This window comes from Aethina tumida, chromosome 1, assembly GCF_024364675.1.
Source record: "Aethina tumida isolate Nest 87 chromosome 1, icAetTumi1.1, whole genome shotgun sequence".
NCBI lineage: Eukaryota > Metazoa > Arthropoda > Insecta > Coleoptera > Nitidulidae > Aethina > Aethina tumida.
The window spans coordinates 9,369,442-9,388,045 of record NC_065435.1 but is presented as its reverse complement, the minus strand read 5'-3'; the positions used below and the strand labels follow the sequence as shown (position 1 = coordinate 9,388,045).

General features: G+C 24.8%; 1 protein-coding gene across 3 annotated transcripts in view; it reads right to left on the bottom strand.

The window, feature by feature from the left end:
- Positions 1–8,217, bottom strand: part of LOC109595467 (3-hydroxy-3-methylglutaryl-coenzyme A reductase) — a 73,153-nt gene extending 64,936 nt beyond the window's left edge. For all 3 annotated transcript variants that reach the window (XM_049970719.1, XM_049970718.1, XM_020010821.2), the window contains exon 1: positions 8,115–8,217. The gene's annotated coding sequence lies outside the window, so the exon portion shown is untranslated. The remainder of the gene's footprint in view (positions 1–8,114) is intronic.
- Between the last annotated feature and the right edge of the window lie 10,387 nt (positions 8,218–18,604).

Below are 18,604 nucleotides of genomic sequence, written 5' to 3'. Positions count from 1 at the left end.
TTATTCTCAATTTAATTTATTTAATTGCATAACAAAAATAATTCGTGAGCTTTATGCAGCCGGGTTAAAAAATAAATTTACAACTAGTCGAGACCCCATTTTGGTCGTGGTTCAAAAGTTAGAAGACTATTTGCGTTCTGGCTACTTTAAAAGGTAAACATTTTGCTTTAGAAATAGTAAAGTGAAAACAGACGATTCATTCGTAAATAAGTTTTCATTGTTTCTTGTTTTTGCTTCGACCATAGATTTTTGTCGTGTTTTGCCGTTTACCATTTTTAAAATAAACAAAATGTGAAAAATTTTCTCTTGTACAACTTTGTACTTGAACTTATTTGTAACTTGTAAGCTAAATATAGATTTGAAAATAAACATGTTCAAAACATCCTAAGGTAAGAATAGTAGCAAAACTATCGAAAAATGTTTATTTATTACACCTTGGGTTAAGATATTGGAATAATAATGTTTGGATTACATATTGAGCAAAATTTCCACACTATGGACTGTGGGAAGTTAATTGCTATTTCTTACAAATTTGATAACTATACTCAGTGACATAGAAAATAGAATACAAACTACTTCAATTGCTAACCAATGGTTTACAGAAGAAGAAAGGCTTCTTGTCTGTCTCTTACATTGCAAAATAGTGGTTAAACTATAGTTAATTGATTTTTCTTACAATTTTGATAAGTAAATTCAGTGACATAGAAAACAAATCACAGATCCAGTGTTTCAAGTCTAACAAATATTCTTTTGTGACTACTCCTTCAATTACTAACCTGTGATTTACAGAAGAAGGAAGGCTTCTTGCCAAAGGAAATGTTAACCTTAGATTCTGTCTTTTGGACATTTTTCTTACCCTCCCCCAGTCGAACTTCCTCTCAAATTGTAATATATATAGTTAACAGCTTAACAACAGTTTATAAATATTACTTATACAAATTTGATATATAAATTCAGTAACAGATAACAGAACACAGATCCAGTGGACCAATTTTAACAAAGATTTCTTTGTGGTCACTCCTGCAATTGCCAACCAGTGGTTTACAGAAGAAGGAAGGCTTCTTGCCAAGGGAAATGTTAACTTCAGACTTTGTCTTTTAGACTTTTTTCTTACCCTCCCCGTTCGTGCTCCCTCTTACATCACAATATATGGTTAACAGTTAAACAATAGTTAATTGATATGTCGTACAAATTTGATAGCTAAATTCAGTGACAGAAAACTGAACACAGATCCAGTGGTCCAATTTTAACAAAGATTTCTTTGTGGTCACTCCTGCAATTGCCAACCAGTGGTTTACAGAAGAAGGAAGGCTTCTTGCCAAGGGAAGTGTTAACTTCAGACTTTGTCTTTTAGACTTTTTTCCTACCCTCCCCGTTCGTGCTTCCTCTTACATTACAATATATGGTTAACAGTTAAACAATAGTTAATTGATATTTCTTACAAATTTGATAGCTAAATTCAGTGACATAGAAAACTGAACACAGATCCAGTGGTCCAATTTTAACAAAGATTTCTTTGTGGTCACTCCTGCAATTGCCAACCAGTGGTTTACAGAAGAAGGAAGGCTTCTTGCCAAGGGAAGTGTTAACTTCAGACTTTGTCTTTTAGACTTTTTTCTTACCCTCCCCGTTCGTGCTTCCTCTTACATTACAATATATGTTTAACAGTTAAACAATAGTTAATTGATATTTCTTACAAATTTGATAGCTAAATTCAGTGACAGAAAACTGAACACAGATCCAGTGGTCCAATTTTAACAAAGATTTCTTTGTGGTCACTCCTGCAATTGCCAACCAGTGGTTTACAGAAGAAGGAAGGCTTCTTGCCAAGGGAAGTGTTAACTTCAGACTTTGTCTTTTAGACTTTTTTCTTACCCTCCCCGTTCGTGCTTCCTCTTACATTACAATATATGGTTAACAGTTAAACAATAGTTAATTGATATTTCTTACAAATTTGATAGTTAAATTCAGTGACATAGAAAAATGAACACAGATCCAGTGGTCCAATTTTAACAAAGATTTCTTTGTGGTCACTCCTGCAATTGCCAACCAGTGGTTTACAGAAGAAGGAAGGCTTCTTGCCAAGGGAAGTGTTAACTTCAGACTTTGTCTTTTAGACTTTTTTCTTACCCTCCCCGTTCGTGCTTTCTCTTACATTACAATATATGGTTAACAGTTAAACAATAGTTAATTGATATTTCTTACAAATTTGATAGCTAAATTCAGTGACTTAGAAAACTGAACACAGTTCCAGTGGTCCAATTTTAACAAAGATTTCTTTGTGGTTACTCCTGCAATTGCCAACCAGTGGTTTACAGAAGAAGGAAGGCTTCTTGCCAAGGGAAGTGTTAACTTCAGACTTTGTCTTTTAGACTTTTTTCTTACCCTCCCCGTTCGTGCTTCCTCTTACATTACAATATATGGTTACCAGTTAAACAATAGTTAATTGATATTTCTTACAAATTTGATAGCTAAATTCAGTGACATAGAAAACTGAACACAGATCCAGTGGTTCAATTTTAACAAAGATTTTTTTGTGGTCACTCCTGCAATTGCCAACCAGTGGTTTACAGAAGAAGGAAGGCTTCTTGCCAAGGGAAGTGTTAACTTCAGACTTTGTCTTTTAGACTTTTTTCTTACCCTCCCCGTTCGTGCTTCCTCTTACATTACAATATATGTTTAACAGTTAAACAATAGTTAATTGATATTTCTTACAAATTTGATAGTTAAATTCAGTGACATAGAAAACTGAACACAGATCCAGTGGTCTAATTTTAACAAAGATTTCTTTGTGGTCACTCCTGCAATTGTCAACCAGTGGTTTACAGAAGGAGGAAGGCTTCTTGCCAAGGGAAGTGTTAACTTCAGACTTTGTCTTTTGGATTTTTTTCTTTCCCTCCCCGTTCGTGCTTCCTCTTACTTTACAATATATGGTTAACAGTTAAACAATAGTTAATTGATATTTCTTACAAATTTGATAGCTAAATTCAGTGACATAGAAAACTGAACACAGATCCAGTGGTCCAATTTTAACAAAGATTTCTTTGTGATCACTCCTGCAATTGCCAACCAGTGGTTTACAAAAGGTGGAAGGCTCCTTGTCAAGGGAAGTGTTAACCTTAGACTCCGTCTTTTGGACTAATTTTTTACTCCGTTTGTGCACTCTCACATTAAAATAACATTGTCACAGATTGAAATGATGTAGAGAACGACAGTTTTGTGATGTGGAAAGGAATGAGGTCATCTTCAGTGATGAGTCATATTTTTTGTGGAGAAATCAGTACCACGAACAGTTTGGAGTACCAAATGGTAGTTAGTTACCTTTTAATTTTCCTTAGAGGTAATTAGATCACTTATGAATACATCCAGGAAATTGTTTGAACATCATTTGAATACATGTGAGATTGAAGACTTCGAAATTCAGCCTTCCCTGCACAGTCTTTGGCAGACCTTCACCGTCAAGTAGACATGGTGAATGAGGTACCTCAGTACTGAATTGATCACCTCATTAGATCAATGCCAAGGCTAGTCAATGAGTGTCTGGATCATCATGTCTGGTTCAATTAATTACTAGTATAAAAAATGACCCTGATCAATACATTAAATAGTTTTGTTTGCAATTTTAATCTGTTATCCAAAAATCTAACGAAATCTGTCCTATTTTCTGTGTCACTGAGCCTATAAAACAGGTCTAGAAGACTTCGAAATTCGGTCTTCCCTCCACAGTCTTTGGCAGACCTTCACCATGGTGGATGAGGTACCTTAGTACTGAATTGATCACCTCATTAGATCAATGCCAAGGCTAGGCTAGTCAATGAGTGTCTGGATCATCGTGTCTGGTTCGATTAATTACCAATTTAAAAAAATGACCCTGATCAATACATTTTGTCTGCATTTTTAATTCGTTATCCAAAAATCTAATGAAATCTGTCCTATTTTCTGTGTCACTGAGTCTACAAAACAGGTCTAAGGTACGAATAGACAGTTAAAAGCGAGTTGCCACAAATACGGCATATTAAAAATCCACGGTCTGAGCAAACAACTTTGGAATAATTAAGTTTGCTCCAAGAAACAAGATGTATATCATCACGTACTTGTTTAAGTCTGATCCTGTTATGGTACGTAACAGTTTTTCTTATTATTTTTTTTTTTTTAATTGTTTAAATTGGAATTCCTAGTTAGTTCTTTTTTTACACGGATGAAAGTAACAAAACAAAAATGTGTGTATGAAAACGTTTTCTAATTTCATTGTGATGATTTAAGTGAGAGTGTGCAGTTTAAATTAAATCAATTATAAATTTCTTAATACACTGCCCGTCCATAAATTTTTCTTACCGAAACATCAGCTTTGTTTTCACTTCGCCACGAACGTTATTATTATCTACGAAAAAGAAATTGTGTCACGTCCAATTTAAAACGCGTTTATTTATTTGAAAACCAGAAAATCAAACCGACGACCCATGCCGCAGTACTTTTTACGACCGTAGACGTTGCTAGGACGTTAATTGAAGTCGTTAAACAATTGTCGGTGGTACTTTAACCGGAGGGAATTCCCTTGAGAGAATTCCCCCCGGAAACTACGGTCGCACTCGTCTGTTAAAAACAATCGTCCGAAGTCTGTTAACGGCCTGGCCAATAAATTTTCGTTAACAGAATTAGTATTAATTTTAAATTAAAACCCATCCCGTGTGCCTCACCTCGTTTAAAATTCCGTGCGTTTTTCTATTTTAACATGATAATATGCGTAGGCATTTTGGATTGGAGCTCGATTAAATAATACGAATTTTAAATAAGTATCGCAACATATTCGAACAATTAAAAGAAAGTATATTAACTGTTGCGATATTATTGAACGTACGTAATCGTTGGTAATGGATTATAGAAAGCATTTAATTGATACAGAACATTTTTAGATAACTTGTTTCCAATTGTTATTAACGGATTAATTAGGTATTGTTCGTCAGATTTTTACCCACACACAATTATATAAAAAAAGGTGATGATGATAAATAATCAATTTTCACTTCGGCGAAGCCTTCATCCAATTATAAAGTAGTACCTAAATGTTAAATTAGTGAGACAAGGTTGTTGTGTTGAAATTTCAGTTTTGTAATTGATCTCTAATCGTCCGGTTTTCTTAGAAATTGATTTTTAAAACGGACCTCCAAAATGGAAATCCCTTGTTCCAGTTCCTAACATTTAACAACGTTTTATTGCCATTTTGTAAAATTAAGTAACGTATTTATTGTTAGATAAATTTAGGTTACTACGAATATTGCATACAGTTTTACGATTCCCAAGACAAGGTTATATTAATTATAAAATTGGCTGTTTCAGTTTATGTAAAAATGTTGAAACACGTGAGAATGATTTGTTTTGTAAAATGCAGTCGAAATGCCAATTTATCAATTTTTACTATCACCAGCACATTTTAATTGTGTTTATTGCAGAATCAGTAATAAAAGTTGGCAGTAAAAATGGTATTTTATTAATATTATCAATTTTTAATTACTATAGGAAATATATCCACGTATTTATATAATCAATAATTACAGAAAACTTAATCAGCTTTTTTTAGAAAAATTCAATGAATTTATGTTACATGTTAAAAATATTGGGTGCAAAAATACTAAACAAGTTTAGTCATTAGTGCGGTGCAGTAAAACAAATAGTTTATAGTTTGTTTTGCTATTAAATCGTAAATTTATGATTTAATCTCAGAATTAAAATAAATGGTTTTGAATATATTAAAGAAATTCTAGTTTTTGAAATTTTATTAAAGTTTTTGAAATAAGCAGTTAATATTAATGTTTAAGACTTTTTAAGGCACAATTAATTCTATAATTATTTTTTGATATAAATAAATTAAAATAAATAGTTCTGACATTTAAAATGCTGCATTTGACAGGTAATAATTTTATTTTGTATAAAGAAAATTTAAGGTAACACATGTGTTTATTAATTATTATAATCATTATTTAATCTGGAAAATTAAGTAAAGTGCAGTTTAAATTTGTTTTTTTTTTTTTAACTTTGTTTTTATATTTTAATATATGTTAAATCGTTAGTATCTAATGTGTTAATTTTAATTAATTGTTTTTCAGTCAAGTAATGTTAACATAATTTAATATTAATGTGTATTGTTAGTTATCTTAATTTAAAGAATGTGTAATTCTAAATTTAGTATATAATGTGTTTAATTTTAATTAATTGTTTTTCAATCAAATTAAAATATTAAATTTATCTAAAAATAACTACACACATATAATTAAAAAAACTTCCTTTTCTTAAATAACTGATTTCAGATTCTTTGCAGTAAAACTTATACGATTTTTTAATTTAACAATAATAATTTAATTATTTTTTCTGTATGATCATTGTAATTAAATAAAAAAAAATATCTATTCTATCTATTATTTAATTATACAATAAAATATTTAAAACATATTTAATTTAATAATACTAATTTTAATTATTTTTTTCTGAAAAATATAATATTTGTAATTTAATTTAAACAATATGTCTATTTAATTAAACAATGTATTGAAATTAACTCTTTTAAACAGTTTATAAAAAAATACTTAAAATGCTTTTAATTTTATAATAATAATTTTAATTATTTTTTTTTCTCAAAAATATAATAATCTTTGTAATTTAATTTAAACAGAATGTCTAATGAATTAAACAGTGTGTCAAAGTTAACTCTTTTAAACTGTTTATAAAAAAATACGCAAAATGCTTTTAATTTAACAATAATAACATTAATTATTTTTTTTCTGAAAAACATGATAATCTTTGTAATTTAATTTAAATAAAATATGCATTTTATTAAACAGGGTATTGAGTATTTTAAATTTAGCTCCTTTAAACTATTTAAAATAAAATACTTATAATTATAACACTTTTAATTTAATAACAATGATTTTAATTACTTTTTTGTGAAAAATATAAGCAAAGTATATATTTAATTAAAAAACATTTTGAGTATTTTAAAGTTAGCTTATTCAATAATAAAATACTTTAAATATTTTAAATTGAAGACAATTTAGATTTTTTTTCTGAAAAATATGATCTTTGTAATTTAATTTAAACAAAATATTTATTTAATTAAACAGGGTATTAAAATACTTTTAATTTAATAATATTAATTTTAATTATCTTGTTCTATATAATATATATATATATATATATATATATATATATATATATATATATAATAATATATAATAATCTTTGTAATTTAATTTAATCAAATTATCTATTTAATTATTGGCAATGAATATTTTAAAGTTAAATTTCTCATAATAAAATACTTAAAACACTGTTAATTTAATAATATTGATTTTAATTATTTTTTTTTCTGAAAAATATATTAATTTTTGCAATGTAATTTAAACAAAATACCTATTTTATTAAGCAGTGTATTCCGTATTTTAAACTTGGCTCCCTTAAACTGTTTATAATAAAATACTTGAAATACTTTTAATTTAATAAAAATAATTTTAATTGTTTTTTTTCTAAGAAATATAATAATCTTTATAATTTAATTAAAAAAAACCTATTTAATTAAACAATCTACTGAGCATTTTAAAGTTACCTCCCTTAAACTGTTTATAATAAAATATATGAAACACTTTTAATTTAATAATAATTTTAATTATTTTTTTCTAAGAAATATAATAATCTTTGTAATTTTATTTAAACAAAATATCTATTTGATTAAACAATTTATTGAGCATTTTAAAGTTACCTTCCTTAAACTATTTATAATAAAATATTTGAAATACTTTTTATTTAATAATATTAATTTTAATTATGTTTTCTGATAAATACACTAATTAATCTTTATAAATTAATTTAAACAAAGGATATATTTAATTAAAAAACTTATCAACAATTTTCTTTCACTTTCTCAGCTGATAAAAAATACTTTTAATTTAATATTAATATAATTAATAATTTTAATATAATAACCATTGTAATTTGAACAAAATGTTTAAATATTTTAAAGTCAGATCCCCCAAAATTATCAAGAAAAAAAATATTTAAAACACTGGAGCACCAGAAGTAAATTAAGAGGTCCCTCTCGAAAATTATTAATGATAAATCCTTACCTTGGGAAGCGTAATAAATTCTCTTAAAACCAAATTGCACTTAAACACCGTTTCGAGACACCAACAGAAACCACGAGTTTTTCGATTGCTGGCAGTGCACAACACAGCTCTCCGCTGTATTTAGAATAGAACTAACTGTGTGTTATCGTTAGTATGCCTCATTCCAGCCAAAGCTCCTGTGAAGGAGGTTTCGTCGACTTTTCGGCGGTATTCGTATTACCGAATAGGCTGCACCACATCAAAAATTTCTTTTACAATTTTTCGTTTTACGACACGACGCTCGTTCGGCTGTCGCCGTGGTGTTTAATTTTATTTAATTTTTATTTATTAAATTGGCTGTTTCATCACCAATGAGATAAGATTAAAAATTATATAATTAAATAGTAATATGTTTAAAAAACTTATGGGTGTATTTATCAATATCAGTATTATCTAAAAAGATAAAATATTTCAACGCTTTAAATTCATCTTAAATAAATTATTGGGCTGCAATAAAATATAATTTTGGTATTACCGACTATCTACAGACGCGTTTCTTTCTCAAAAATAGTTCTAATAAATTCTTTAATGGCAGTACGTGATTAATGTCAAGTAATAGAACAAAAACGAAAATTAAAAGCAATATTTTTAATCAAGTTTTATTTTTTTTGGTAAATTCCGCTTACATGTGTTTGTGTCTTGATAATTATGTCATTTTAAATAAATTAACACAATTATTAATATATCTGTATTTAATCTACACACGTAAATGGTTTCTAGTTTTAGTTATGGTCAAAAAAAATAAATTTAAAATGTTAGCCCATAAATTTTTTATTAATTGAAATTTATATTTTTAGCAATTTTTTGTACTTAATCAAATGTGTCACCCGCATGAAAATATCTTATTAATATTAATTGATATAAAAATATAGCCAAAAAAATACTTTGATCCGGTTTTATTTGGAAATTCCATTTATATACTGATTTATTGTAATTATGTTATTTTTGAAATATTTTAAAACACGTGTTGTATTTAATGTTATAGTTTTAGTTAAGAAAATAAGAATGTAAAATTACGTATGTGTACCTGATTAACTAATATTACTTTTATCCAAATTATCTATAATTTAATAATACTTTTAAAGTAATGCACGTGTAATAAATATTAATATTTATTAATTTAAACTATGTAAATTATTGTATATCTTTTAATTTTTATAATTAAGGTAGTTTATTAAATTAAGTTGTTCTATTAATGAAATTATTCAAATATGAATGTAATGTCTATTAAAAATGGATATTAATAATAACATTAATCTGGTTGAATATTTTAATTAAAATGTTTACTGTATTTGTGTGTGTCAATGGTCACACTTTTTTAGTTTTAATTGTGGATAAAACATTACTTTTCAATAAATTTCTCATTAATTAAAACTATATAATTTTTATTTGATACTACTAATAAAATTATGACATTTTTGATTAATTAATACATATTCTATAATAATTGTGTGTTAAAATAATTTACTAAAATTTTTATATTTTTTCTGATTAATTGAAATATAATAAAAAGTGTCATATATGTGGAATTATGCTGATATTTAAAACTGAATAATTTTAATATAAATGTTTAAAGACAATTTTAAATGTAATTAACTTTTATAGAACATAATTATGCACTTATATATAACTGTTAATATTTTTTAAATTTAATTATGAGTAAATATTATTTTTATATAAATTAATTCATTAATTAATACATATTCTATAATAATTTTGTTTGTTAAATTTTTTATAGTTATCGTTCCTACAATAATACTTTTAGAATGACGTATAATAGGTATTAATATGTATTAATTTAATCTATGTAGATTGCATTTATTTTAATTTTTCTAATTGGCAGTTTAATACAAGTTTAATAATTAAATTAAATGAAATTATCCAAATATATGCATGTTAATTAAAATTGGATATAAAAAATAAATTTAATGATTTGATGATATGTGATAATTAAGTAGATTAAAACATGAACTACAGTTTTATGTATTTGTCATTTTTATTTTTAATTTATGTATAAAACATTTTTCTATAAATTATTTATTTGATTGAATTAAAATATGAATAAATACTAAAATTATTATGTATGTATAATGTTTAATTAATACGTATTCTATAATAATTTTGTTTGTTAAAATAACTTGCTATTGTTTTATAACTTTTATAATATATAATATATAATATAATAGAAATATAATATCATATGTGACATATATATGAAATTACACTGATATAGAAATGAAAAACTGAATAAATTTAATAGAAATAAAATTTAGAAATATTTTTAATTGAGTTTAACTATTTGGAAACTTAAATTTAAAAAAATATGATATATCATGTATTAAATATATGTAAATGGTGTTTCAAGTTTTTTGAGCTTTAATTGTCAAAGTTTTCTATAAATTTCAAATAAACTGAAAAAAAAAAAAACAAATTTAATGGACATATTAATCAATAATAAACTAAATTAAAAAATATTTATCTATACATTTTTATTAATTGTATTTTATAATTTTAATAACCTTTGTACTTAATTAAATGTGTCATCTATGTAAAAATTAATTATTAATATTAATTGATATAAAAAATAATTAAAAAATACTGTGATTATTGAAAATTCCATTTATAACTTAACATATAATAACTATTATTTTAAAAATATATAATTTGTTATATTTAATGCTATACCTGTCTAGTTTTAGTTAAATAAGTAAATGTCTAATTAATTATTATCATCATCACTGCCAAAAATAATGAAAAATTTCCCACAAATAATTAAAAAATTAATACATTCATTTTACATAATCATTTTATGATTAATTGAAATATAATCAAAATTAACATATGTGTGACATAATTAAAAATATTTAAATGTTTAACTTTTTGGAAAAAAAATTAAATAAACCAAAAAACATGTTATAATAATTCTTATGTATGTAAATGGTGTTTTATTTGTTTATTATTTATATATTTATTAGATACAATAATCACTTAAATTAAATAAAACAAATTATAAAATATTTGTCTGCATTTTTTGTTAATTGAAATTTATGGCTCTAAGTTTTCGTACTTAATCAATTGTGTCGTCTATGTGGAAATATCTTATTAATATTAATTATGTATGTTAATGATTACAAATTTTTGATTTTTAATTATGGATTAAGCGTTATTTTTATATATACAATTTTCTAATTGATTAAATATATGTGTTTATATATTTTTAAGAGAAATATTTTTATATTTCTATAAAAATTTATTTTCTTTATTTTATATTTTATTTAAATTATTTTGTTTATTTTATTTATTTTATTATTTATTTTATTTATTTATTTACTTATTTAAATTTATTTATTTTAATAAAAAACTGGTGTTACAGTAGTAATTAATATTATTAATATTTTTGAAAACTTAAAACTAATTGAAAGAATTTATTTGTTAAATTTCTTTATTTAATTCTTAAAATTAAAAAGCATCTAAATCGGTGATTATACAGGGTGATTTACCCAACTGATTAAAGAGAATATTTATAGAGAATTACAACAATTTTTCTAAAATATTATTATACCAATAAGTCTGTATGAATCCTTTTCACATATTTTTGTAATATTTCAGTAAATATTCATTTGACTGTAATGATCAACATTTTGAGTAGAATTGTATGGTCGTACCATTTAAAATAAACATTTAAAGTGAGAAAATATAGGCTGAAATACCAAACACCCTGACTAATATTTTATAAATTTATATTGGTTCCTGAAAGTGTGTCCCCTTTTGTTAAAACATTACAATTGTTGGTAATATAGATATTTTAATTAGTCACACCTTGTGTATTTTTTTTTTCTTGAAAAATTTAAATATCTCAAAAACAAACAAAGCTACGAAGTGCAGCAGCTTCAGAATATCATTATATAGTCATAATCAAATTTTAAGGTTAATGTCTCTTTGGTTCTCTATAAACTAAGGAGTCACCTAGGTGCACCACCCTGTAGATTCATTAAAGGTATCCTAATCAAAGATAAAGATGTTTCATTTTATTGTTAGTGTATTTGCTGAAAAACATCGTAATACAGAAGTAATAAACTGTAACTCCCCTTCCATAAACTAGACACTTTAATAGTTTTTTTACGATTATTCAGCAAATGGTTTCTAGCACTTCTTGACATTTATTTCTTTAAATTTTTGAAACCACAAAGACATCCCGACAAAGTGAAAGAGAGAGACACAAAGACAATAATATCACGTTTCGAGGCACTTTCAAGTTCATAGTCGGAAACAATTAGTAACCAACCAGATTTATTTTTATTATTTTTTGGAAACTCCATCCGGAAGTGCAACTGACTCAAAACGCTCAAACGTTCAAACGGCCACGATAACGAATCGTAAAATAGATATGTTTATAGTTTTTTCGACGTTTTGAACTGTAACCGTTTTGCAAGCATTTTTATTATTGCCCGCCGTGACGCATATTCCTCTTTGTCCCGGATGACAAACACCCACGACGGTTCCCCAAACCCCAAATCAAACGTGTGTCGTAACTCCGAGCCGAGTTATAAATATAAAATGGCGATTAAGAAAAGTTTCCAGAATCCCCGACCGACAGTGCAATTGTTAAACGGTCTTGGTGAACAAAATAAAAAAAAAAATAGAAATGGAATAAAGTGCGTCATAAAGTTTAATTATCTGTTAGTTGCGGCTTCGAGTGCGACCATATTTTCATGCGCTTTATGACATTTATTGTTCGCACCGTCAGGCGGAACTCATCTATTTTTACAACCCCTTCTTATCATAACGCCCAATAAATTATCCTTTTGAACTAAACAAATTCCTTGCCTCGTCTAAGCCGTGCCGATCCCGACTTGCTCTTCAGACATCTGGTTTCTGTCGCTTCGGTAATCTACATGCCAGGATTATTGATAAATTCATATTTATCTTCGCCCGCAAAACTGTTTGTAAACTAACACACTAAAAGTGCTCCTCTATCTCTCTCCCTCTCGTTCAGAACGAATGTATGAGATGTTCCCAATTGGTTCACTTTGGCTGTCGTGAGTATTTCCACACCAGATAAAAACTGACTTAAGTGGCCACAGCTCAGTTTTTTTTTTTATAATGTTGGCCTCACTTTGATGTCTCTGATCATTTCTCTGTAATATCCAACAATGCTGAGTTTTGGCACAATTAGGAAGTGTCATAACTTTCTTGTTTATTTATTTATTTAACACTAAAAACTTTTCACTTTTTATTTCAAGAAGGGTTCATAAGTAAAGCAACCAAACCCAATTTATTTCTGTGTCCCACATTGTTCCTTAAATGAAAAATTTAATGAACTTTATATTAAATGAACTCTACGAAAAAGTTCAAAATCATTGAAAATAAATATTGAACGATTATACTGAAAAGTTGAAGCTACTGAAATCAATGAAAAAAGGTTATACATATTAAAAATTTGATCTCTACTTTTGACCTTTGAATTTTTTTAAAATATTAATAAATACCTAACTAAACCCATTAATTAACAATTATATTACTGTATTGTTGTTATCAAATATATGGCATAACTGACAATAATATAGATATTGAAATGAACACATCAAGACAAATGAAAATTTCTAAAGTTACTCTACATTTGACCAATTAATTCACTCAATTAAAAAAAATATAAATAAAGATTATAAAAAATTAGATCATAAATTTTTCGATAATTTTATTTGAAACCATTTTAAGTTGTTCATTTGAACAATTTATCAATCAATTAATTATTAAATAGTCAAATGAAAAAATAATACGTTTTTAATTATTTTTAAATAATATTAATAATTTTAGACTTAAAATATAAATTAAATATTATAATGAATTAGTCATTTATATAATTTTAATAATTCTCGTTGATTAAATGAATGAAAAATTATTTTTTATAGAAAATATTTAAATTTTCATGTAGTTTCTCAAATAATAAAAAAAAACAAAAAATATTAATATATTTTTAATTGAAATAAAAAAATAAATAAATGAAAAATTAATAATTTAAATTATTTTTTGTAAATTAATTAAAAAATTCAAATCTTAGCAAAATAAAATATAAATTATAAAAATAAATTAAAAAAGAAATAATAAATTTCATAATTTTTAATTAAGTTTATTAATGAAACAATGATGTAATAACTGTATTACTTATCTAAAATAGTTAAAATTGTTTATATTGTTTATATAATATTTTGTGATTTTAATTATGTGAAAACTATAAGTATTAATTTATATAAAACATTAAATATAAAAATAAAAAATAAAAAATAAAAGAAATATCTTTAAAATTATTAAAATTGCTGTTTCGACTTTTGATTATTTTAATTTGTATTATATTTAAAATAATGAAAATGGGTAAAATTTTATGAAATTTAGTAAAAAAGAATTTTATATAAAAATAATAAATATACAGTTTAATATTTATCCACATAAAAAAATTAAATATATTAAAAAAAAATGAAGAATATAATTTTTTTTAAAAATTATTGAAACTACTCTTGATTATTTTAAATATAACTTAAATAAATTTCTAATTTATCTAAATTTCTAATAATAATAAACGAACAAATTATTGAAATAGATAATTTTTTATTATTTTGTTTTGTTTTATATTTAAAATAATACAGATTAAAATAATTAAAAATATAAAATAAAAAAAGATCTTAATTCTCATTTTAATAATATGAAAACAATAAATATTTTAAAAATTATTAAAATTGCTCCTTCGGATTTTGTTTATTTTAATTTGTATTATATATAAAATAATGAAAATGGGTAAAATTTTATGAAATTTAGAAAATGACGAATAATTCTTATGTTGATATCAAAATATTAAATATACAGTTTAATATTTATCTGCATAAAAAATTAAATATACTAAAAAATGAAGAATATAAATTTTCTTAAAAATTATGGAAACTACTCTTGATTATTTTAAATATAAATAATAATAATATGAAATTTAATAAAAAATATTTTTCATATTTATGGACAATTTTAATTATTTAATTTGATATCTGATATATACAGAGGAAATGTACACTTCTAATTAAATGCAATCAAAATAAATATTTTGTATTTTATTTAAAATAATTACACTATAATCTTTCTGCAATTATTCATTTTGTTCCTAAATTAAAATAATTTCTACTAAAATATTATTAAATAATTTATATATAGCTTAAGAAAATTGTTGAGATTCAGGTAACGATCGTTTGAAATTAAATTTCACTACTCTTCTATTAATAACCACAATTCATCTAAATTTGATGGTTTTTGGTGTTTTAATCGAGATTCCATGTCGTTCTATAAGTTTTCAATTGGATTTAGATCTGGACTTTGCGCTGGCCAATCGAGAACCTCAACATGATTATCTTCTAACCAATTTGAACTTTAAACGCACGTTTCGGATTATTATCATGCATAAAAATCCATATAAGTAGTAAATTATCGTTGGCAAATGGTTCCATTACATCTCTCATGATATTTGTATAAATGAAACGGTTCATTTTACGAATAATTTTCCGTAATGGCACAATACGATGTCAAGAAAAGGAACCCTAAACCATAACGTTTTCTCCACAGTGCCTCAAAGTTTTTATGGTGTATGTAGGGTGAAACTTTTATTTGAAGGACGACGAACATATTGTGTACATCTGATCCTATTTTACTGAACTTGGATTCATCACCCCAAAGTACTCTTCGCTAAAATTCTGGAGGATAATTAATAAGTTTTGTTCATTCAGTCGACGTCTGATTGTTTTACTAGACACACTGATATTGTATGACTCAATTAATTCATTTTTTATTTGGCTAGAAGACAATAAATGATTTCGTTTACTGATTCTTCCAATTTGTCTGTTTATAAAAGGAGTTGTTTCATATTTGTTAATACCATTGCTTTTCTTCTTCATATGAATTATTATTTCCTTCTGCTCTGTGCTGTGATTTTTTCCTCTCACTGAATTATTCAATAAAATAATATAAATCCTATCAAGAATAAATTCTTGCACCAAATATAAATACATTTGAATGTGGTATTTCTTTGGGCAACCAAATCAGACTAAATATGTTCGTTTTTAAGATGTGTGACAAAAAAAGCAAAAAAAAACCTATAGAATATTGAAATATGTTTTACATACTTGCTGAACAAATTTTGAATTAAATCCTTTCATGAATTTTAAATTTTGCAAAATATTATTTATATTTGGATTAAGTGAACCAAAAAATTGAGCTGTGACACATAAGACAATTTTTCCCTATCTAGTCTAAAAATACCACTAACAACACTAGACACTCATTTAATTTGGGACACCCCGTACCTCAGGCAATTACCACAAAATTTAAACTGACTTTATCTCACGCGTATTTATCATTTTTTTTATGTAAACAAAATTGTCTGGATCTCGTTGATGTTGATACCGTCTAAGCGACGTTCGTTTATACAGTGTGCTCAGAGGGAAACACACAATTGATGAATTACTGAGTCGAATGAAAAAATAAAAAACAAATAAATCAAAAAAATCGTTAGGTTAACTTAATTGTTTTGCTAAAAATGTGACTGATTAATCAGTGCAATTTTTAGAACAAATTTTTCATTTGATTGTTTCTTGACTTCTGAGAATAGTTAAATCGTAAAGTGGTCTGTTTAACTCAATTGTTTATTAGTAAAATTGTTGTTAAGCCGTCAGGTTTTTCTTGTACTGACAGAATTTTTGAACATGTATCTAATGTCGTATAGTAAGTATTTCTATTTTATATTTTAATATTATATTAGATACCAAAAAAGAAATTTGTGTTTTCGTTCGTGATTATATTGAATAAGTTTTTGTATTATGTTCATATTAAATAAATAATATTTTTTGAAAGCTTTTATGGCTCTATGCTGTTTTAGTGGAGAAAAGTTCATTCCCACGAAATGTATCTCTCATTTAATCATTAAATTAATTTATGAACATTTACAACTTATTCACAATATCTTAATAACTAATTCTTATTTTTAATGTATTGTTTCAATTTTTAGCAAAAGAGTTCTTGAGATTGTGTTCGTATTATTTGAAGATTCAAGTAAGTTTTCTTTATCTATTTTTAAGTGTTTTCATAACCTACTTTCTAAACTAATTTTGTGATGGATGTCAATAAATATTAAAATATTAAAAAAAATAAGGCAAAGATGAATAATGTACAGAGTGATTTTTAATTGTTAATTGTTTTTCACATTTGGTATTTGTTTATCTAACAATTAATTAGATTTCACTAATAATTGTTGAACTACAAGTTCATGTGTACTTTTTGGTCTTTTTAAAACCACATTTTCTGTTTTATTTCATTAAATTGAATTCTAATAATAAAATACCAATCAACATATATTAACATATTAGTTTTTACAATGCACATTTCCAGTACATAAATTATGTACTTACTTAAAACAAGTAAACCAGGATCTATAGTTTCTTTTTTCCAAGATTGGAGTCTGCTCAATTATATAAACTGATAGTTGTTTAAGTATATATATTAAGTGTATAAAATGAAAAACAAAGCGAAAAATAATATGAAAAATAATAACTTACATCATCCAAGTTATAATAAGTTAGAAATAACATAATCGATTTCTTATTAATTTTAGTTGTATTTCCAAATATAAATATAACTATTTATTTTATTGATTTTCTTTAAAATTACATAAGACAAATATGAATAAAATAGTTGTAGGTATTCAAGCAAGGTGATTCACTGAGATGTCAACCTGAAATTTCTATTTTCTATTTTTATAAAATATTTTCAATGAACAGACATTTACTTTGATATTTCAAATATTTTTGAATTTCTATATAGAAATTTTGAATCGGTTTGCTATCTTCATAAATATCTAGAATAGTGAGAAATTCAATTCAAAAAGCTTGAAAGAATATAGACTTATTGTAAATTTGGAAAATGGTGAAATCTATGTCACGAAGATTGACCAAAATTATAATTCAAAATTTTTGTGTTGTGGAGTTCATTGTTTTTTTTTTTAATTATTTTATTCTTTATTTTTTGTGTATTTATCATTTTTACCAAAATATTTTAGAAATTTTCTAAATTTCTTTAAAATTTCTTATTTATAAGCTTATAAAATTCTTAAAATTGTTCAAATTCACATACTAAATTATAAATAAAAAAATATTTGAGTATTTTATAGTTAATTTTCTTAAATAACATAAGAATTATAAAATATTAAAAATACTCAAATATTTTTTATTTATTTTATTATTTTCCTTAAATTCTTGATTAGATTTTTATACTTTATAAATTTTAGAATTAATTGAATTTTGTTTAATTATTTTGTGTATAGTTTTGATTTTTGATTCTTAAAATTATTCTAGTACTATTTATACTACTATTTAAGTACTAAAAAAATACAAATAAAAAAATATTATTTTTATTTTTAATTT